Source organism: Polypterus senegalus, unplaced genomic scaffold, assembly GCF_016835505.1.
Source record: "Polypterus senegalus isolate Bchr_013 unplaced genomic scaffold, ASM1683550v1 scaffold_5834, whole genome shotgun sequence".
NCBI classification, from domain to species: domain Eukaryota; kingdom Metazoa; phylum Chordata; class Cladistia; order Polypteriformes; family Polypteridae; genus Polypterus; species Polypterus senegalus.
Genome location: NW_024379325.1, coordinates 8,189 through 14,505, shown reverse-complemented (window position 1 = coordinate 14,505; position 6,317 = coordinate 8,189). Strand labels below are relative to the sequence as shown.

Genomic DNA, 6,317 nt, shown 5'->3' with positions numbered 1-6,317 from the left:
CATTTGTAACATATTCTGACCTTATAAATTGCTTGATGTTTTTCCTGAATAATTAGGTACTCATGCTAGATCTCCAGTTGGCTAAATGCTTTATTTAAGTGGCTCTGAGGTTATGAATTCTGTGTTTTTGGAACAAATGTTACTTTTAATAAGATTTGTGATGTGAAAAATCTGCCTCCAGATGTCTTAAGCCAATGCAATGGAGGGTTGAAATTAACTGCCCTTCAAACATGCTCATTCTTTCAACAAATAATCTAAAAACATAATTCTGTTCTTCATCCCAATGTTTTGTCAATACCAACTGGCATTAGTTTGAAATCACCTTTAAAATATTTTAATTCTTTTTGTAACTCTACTTATCACAATCTCCAAGTGCTGCATCCTTAAATATTGTATCCTTCTGAACACTTGGAAACCGACTTTTTCACTTTTATGTATACCTAACCCTTAAATTTTCCTCTATCACTTTCTTAAACTACGTTTCTAAAATCTTAGGTAAAGGAAGATGTTTTAGTCAAAGTATTCTTGTGTCTTTAAAACTCAATTACACTTGTTTTAACAATGCCTTCATCCATGTTCCAACTTTTTGTTGGATGTCAGTTTTAGACAACTTTATTTCTATTTTAGTTTGTTGGCTTTTTTCTAAGTAATTACCTTGACTGTTTTATTGAGTGCCTGCATTTATTTTAAAATGATTAAGCCTCTGGGACTTCTCATCAACTGTATCTCAATGCTATCAAATTAAATTTAGTTGACAAATAATTCAGAAGTTCAAGTTTAACATACCAACAAGGGAGCCTCCAAGAGAATGGTAAGCCATTTTTTGATAGCATGGCAATCCATGGGGATACACCTCTAGCAACAAAATTTCCATTTGAAATTCTCTTGTACCTTAGTCCGACTGACTGAGGAGTTCCGCACACTGAAAGTAAGAGAAAATGAAAATGAGGAAAAGCAACAAAACAAAGGTCAAAAACACCATCAGTAACACGACAGATATGATGCAACAGAAACAATAATTTTAGTAGTGCCTGCACAGTGGCAATCATGCAGCATTATGAATAGGAGCATTGCATAAAACATGCCAACATGCTACTCTTTGTCGCACTTAAATCGCTCTATTTAATGTCATTGACTGTGTTAGTATACCAGCTTTCAGCAATGTAAATGAGCAGACAGTAGTGGATTGATTTATCCTGAAGTTGCATAACTAAATGGATAAAGAAGAGCAACATATACTGTTTTCCAGTGAAGAAAATTGCATGCAATGCAGGTAATAAAGTATGCGAGCAAAATTCCAAGTGAGAATTCATCATTCGATATGTAAAATCACTGGAGCACAAAGAAGGCTTACCTAGAATACAGTATGCACTGCCGGAAATAACAGAAGGTCTGTGCATTATTAAAAATATGTTTTATTTTAGATTAGATACATAAAACATTGGATTTCCTGGTTGACATGAACAAATCCATACAAGATATAAATAGTAGATAAAATGGCAAAATAATAAGCAAAAAATTACGTGGGGCCACATCAACCAAATATTAGACAAAAGCAATTAACCCTAAGCTTCAGATACATATATCCAATGCACTGCTTTTTTATGGCCTGATGCAAGTTTCAAATAACTGTCAAGGCTTATGACACCAGTTGGCTAATAATAACACATCTGAAAGACACTCTGAACATCCAAATCTGCTGATTGCCTCAAAACCAAGCCTTTTAATATAGCAGGGTAAATGTATGTAAGATACAGTTGAGTAAATGGAAAGATAAGGTTGGAAGAAATATATTTAGACAGAAAGGAAACAGACAAAATGGGAAATGGTCAGACAATGGTATAGATTAGGGACTAAACAAAAGAACAAAAAAACATCTGAACATGAAACGATAACCTGTTAGGCTTATAGGTAGGACTGTATGGGATATTGGGGCAATTACATAGTATAATAAGAAAATCTTCAGGTAACAATTATATCTGAGGGACTGTTCAGGTGAATGATTAAAAACTTGTGGAATGAGACAAGGACAGCTGAAGGGAAAGGGATAAAAAATGCTGCCATTGAAATCCCATTTCTTGAACAAATGACACACACTATATCCACCAGACATGTCTAAATAGGCATGGAAGATCACTTAAAGTCCAAGTAGTATCTTTGTTATTATCAAAAAGGAAGCAAAGTATCCATTAAGACAAGTATTGGTGAAAGAAGAGTAGAGGAGTTGCTGAGTCTGTAGTTAATAGCTTCTATTTTTCTGTGAAAATTCTGGCTTTCCTCTTTATTTGAATAAATAGAATGTACAAGCTGTGAAATAGGGGGCAGCATGTTGGAAAATAGAGTAAGACAGTATATGAATAACTATAGTATACTGCAGTAGCATTGTATTTATTTTTAAAAGACATTGAAAACAAACAATGTGTTAAGGGTTTCTGCATTATATTTTAATATAACCGACAACAACTCTATGTAAACACACATAAGCAAAAGGGAAAATGTTATGTTGCAGATATAATTAATTGTTAATTAAATATTAAAAATAATCCTATCATCAGCTATAGGCCACTGTGGCCATGTCCTGTCATGATCAATAGCTATTGGCAGGAACCAACCCTAAAGAGGGTGCAGGTTCATTGCAATGAATTTTCATGCATGAAGTTGCACTTTCTGAAAAGGACAAATTTAGAATGAAATCCATAAGAAACGGATAAAACACCGGATTCGGGGAGAACACACAAATTTCATATTGGTAGTGCCTAGTTGGGTGCTCATAGTTATGAATCTGGGACAGAGAGGCAGCAGCAGCATACGGTTCTGCCCACTAAAAATTAAACTATGAAAAAAAAAGGCCAGCTTTTAAAAGAAATTGAATCTGACACACACAAAGATGTTTGCAAGATAAAATGACCAGATTGCCCAACTGTTTTCTTTCTGCAGTTGCAAAGCTAAAAATCGAGAGTGGTCTCCCATAGACTTTCTCTTATATTCAGATATGGGGATGGATATTTGAGGAGTAAACCACAAGACAATGATTATATTTTTATATTCTGTACATTAATGAACCATCAACAACAAATCAAATAAATCAGACTCTGCAGCTACATGAATAAAAGGTAAAATACCTCTTCCGTTAACAAAATAGCCCAAAAGCTGATAGAAATCTACAGTACATTTTGTACCTAATACTTGTTTGCAAAATTTGGTTGACCTAAGTGAAAACATACTCAATTTATTGTGTTTACATATAAACACACACACAGACAAACACACAGACATAATTCCAAAAATTGTATTTTCGACTCAGGGAGGTCTAAAACATTGAGATTCATCAAAATCTTGAAATGGAATTTTTGAATGATTCCAATACTTTCCCTATACTTCGTATATGGGAAAGTCAGGGAGATCTAAAACGCTGAGCTTCATCAAAATTTTGACATCAATTCTGGACAATTGCAATACATGGAAATGGAGAGGAAATGAATGCGAAAAGAATGATTAGGCTTAAGGGTTTAAGCACGTATTCCTCAAATGGTTTGTGTTGCATTGTAAATTGAAATGCAGTGAGTGTCTATGTGGATATCAACAGGCTGTAGCATGCTATGCACTATAGTTTCAGTATGCTGAAAAGCTCACTGCTTTTTGAACTACATTGTGCTATGGAGTGCTTATGTTTTCTTTGTCAGGGCCAGTATAATTTGGCTGTTCATATTTAGTTTCCAAGTCCATGCTTGGGACCTGGCAATCTAATTTCATAATATACCTTTCCTCTACTGCTTGGTCAGTTTATCCTCTAGCCAACGAAGGTAATTGGAAACCTTAGTATAAACTCCATAAACTCGTTGACTGCCGATTCCTCAGGGTCCACCCCAGGAGACGAGCCCTTGAGCCACCCATCTCTTAGTCTGAGGGTCCTCCATGATAAAGGCTCCCCCACTGTCTCCCAAGCAAGTATCCTTTCCACCCTCATAATAACCAGCGCAGAACATATTGTTTGTTATGTTATAGCTGCCTGACCGTGATTCATAGCTGGTTTTACATTCAGTATGCATCACCACGGGCAATTTGACATACTGTAAGACATCGGACACTGTGCCAAAGTCAGAACTAGTGGCTTCATCCATGGATACATTTGGATTAGAAAGGCCCCACCCAGCTACTAATCCCAAAGCCTGGGGCTGAGGTTCAGTCTCGCTCTGATCAGTGGTTGGCAAACAGACAGGCATTATAAATTGACTCATTTTAACCTTCTTCTTGAGTTTCACCAAAGCAATGTCATTATTATAGTTCTTTGGGTCAAATCTCTCATGGAGAACAATTTTTTCAGCAGTAGCATTGATAGCATCAGTCTTGTTAGCTGAACGGTCATGCAGGCCTAAATAAATAGTCACATGTTCCTCTGACACAGGAATAACTGTGTTGTCCCTCCGGGGAGAGCGCAGAACATGGGCTGCAGTCAGTACCCAGGAGTCAGACAGAAGAGCTCCACTGCCAAACCACTTGCCCTCAGGGACTCTGGAGACATCTTCCACCATGATGAGAGCCTGCCAGGGAAAGAAGCCTGGCTCTGCAGTTCGCCCACCAACAATTCTTTTCAGGAGCCCTGGTAGCTGACGAGCTGGCTGACCACACACTGGAAGAAGGCAAAGGCAAAGGTGAGGATCAAGTTTGTCAGTATCCACAGAAAAGGAGAAAATCTTAGATGTGCTCTTAATAGTTTTGGAGGAGTAGGCTGGCTGCATGAGGAATACAAAAGGAAAAGCATACTGACTCAAGGAGTCTCCCTTAAATAATGCATTGGGGAAGTATAAGACCTAGACCTAATTTGAAATAAAGACCTTTACTGCCTGGTAAACAATATTTCATTTCAGAGGTAGAAGTCACTTCTAATAATATAACAAAGGCATTTGCCAGTAAATTTCAGCAGCTGGTAAAGACGACATCCATGCTTATATTGAAAAGAGGCTTAAGATTATCTAAAGACCTATCAAGGACTATTGTCCTGGTCTTCTCACATGATTCAAGGTTAACTCTGACCCCAGAGCACTAAAAATGTTGAGTGTATCTGGGAGTCATCACAATTACTTTTTCTTTCACTAATTTGTTGACCTAAACATTCTTGGCCTAATGTGTCATCCAGAAATTATTATGATTTTATTTCCAGAAATGTTAAATATAAGCAGCTTTAAAAAGGCAAAAGCAAAAGCTGAATTAAATTCACTCAGCTAGTCAAAAGCATTTAATGTCTTAAAAATATCACTATCATCAGCCCCTTCTTTGAAATATCTACTCCTGAGAAGATAATAATTTATGTGAATACTCAAAATGATTGAAATTTACAAAACTGTGATCTTGGGGTAGATAGCAGACAGACTGTGAGAAAAATACATTTTCCAGACTTCTGTCACCTATCAACACTAGAATTACCAGAGCCTACGAGAAAGCTCATAAATCCAGCCCACCTTAAATCTATTCTCACCTCTCCGTCTGCATCTTTTGTCCTGTAAATGTGCTAATAAGCAGCAAGCTTAGTTAACACAGAAACGTTTTTCATGTTTTAGTAATAATTGAAAAAATGTAGACATGAAATGTATAATGTGTGAGGCCTGAAATACAAATATGAAATACAATACAAATATGAAATAAACACTTTCACAAAAGGTACAAGTATAACAAAACAAGTGCACATTTATTCAAGAATTTAACTGAAGATAAAAGAAAGCAGGTTATTTTTTTTATTCAGTTTTATTCTTGAGTGCTCCTGCTCACGCTGAATTAGTATGCACCTTCTGATCCATGATGTAAAAGCCACACTGACAAAAAAGAGAGACTTAGGTATATATGACATTTGGAATAATTCATTTTATGACCTGTTTTGTACATTTCGGAAAATGTTGTTGCACTAATGCAACATTATATTCATTTGTATACCTTCATGCGGTTGTGGTAGTGACTGGCGCTTGGTTTTTGTTCTGATCTTGGCCAGTGTCCAAATGTTGCTGCATTTCTTTTGAATTCCAGGAGATCCAGAGGTCAGAATAGTATGAGAGGCGTTCCACGCTATATACAATCATCAGATTCAAATGTTAACAGTTCCCACACACCCAAGGACGTCTTTACGACCTGTGTATAAGGTGTGAAGTCTGAAGTCCAAATATCAAATAAACACTTTCACAAAAAGTATAACAAAACAAGTGTGCTATTATTCAAGAATATAACCAAGAAAAAGAAAGCAGGTTACGGTAGGGCGGTTGATGCGACAGCTTGCGGGTGCAATGCTTAAGAACTGCTGACTCCCAATCAAGAGCTTCTGGGTTCGA

General features: G+C 36.6%; 1 pseudogene; it reads right to left on the bottom strand.

The window, feature by feature from the left end:
• Positions 1–3,332: 3,332 nt before the first annotated feature.
• Positions 3,333–4,771, bottom strand: LOC120519861 (annotated as a pseudogene).
• Positions 4,772–6,317: the final 1,546 nt, after the last annotated feature.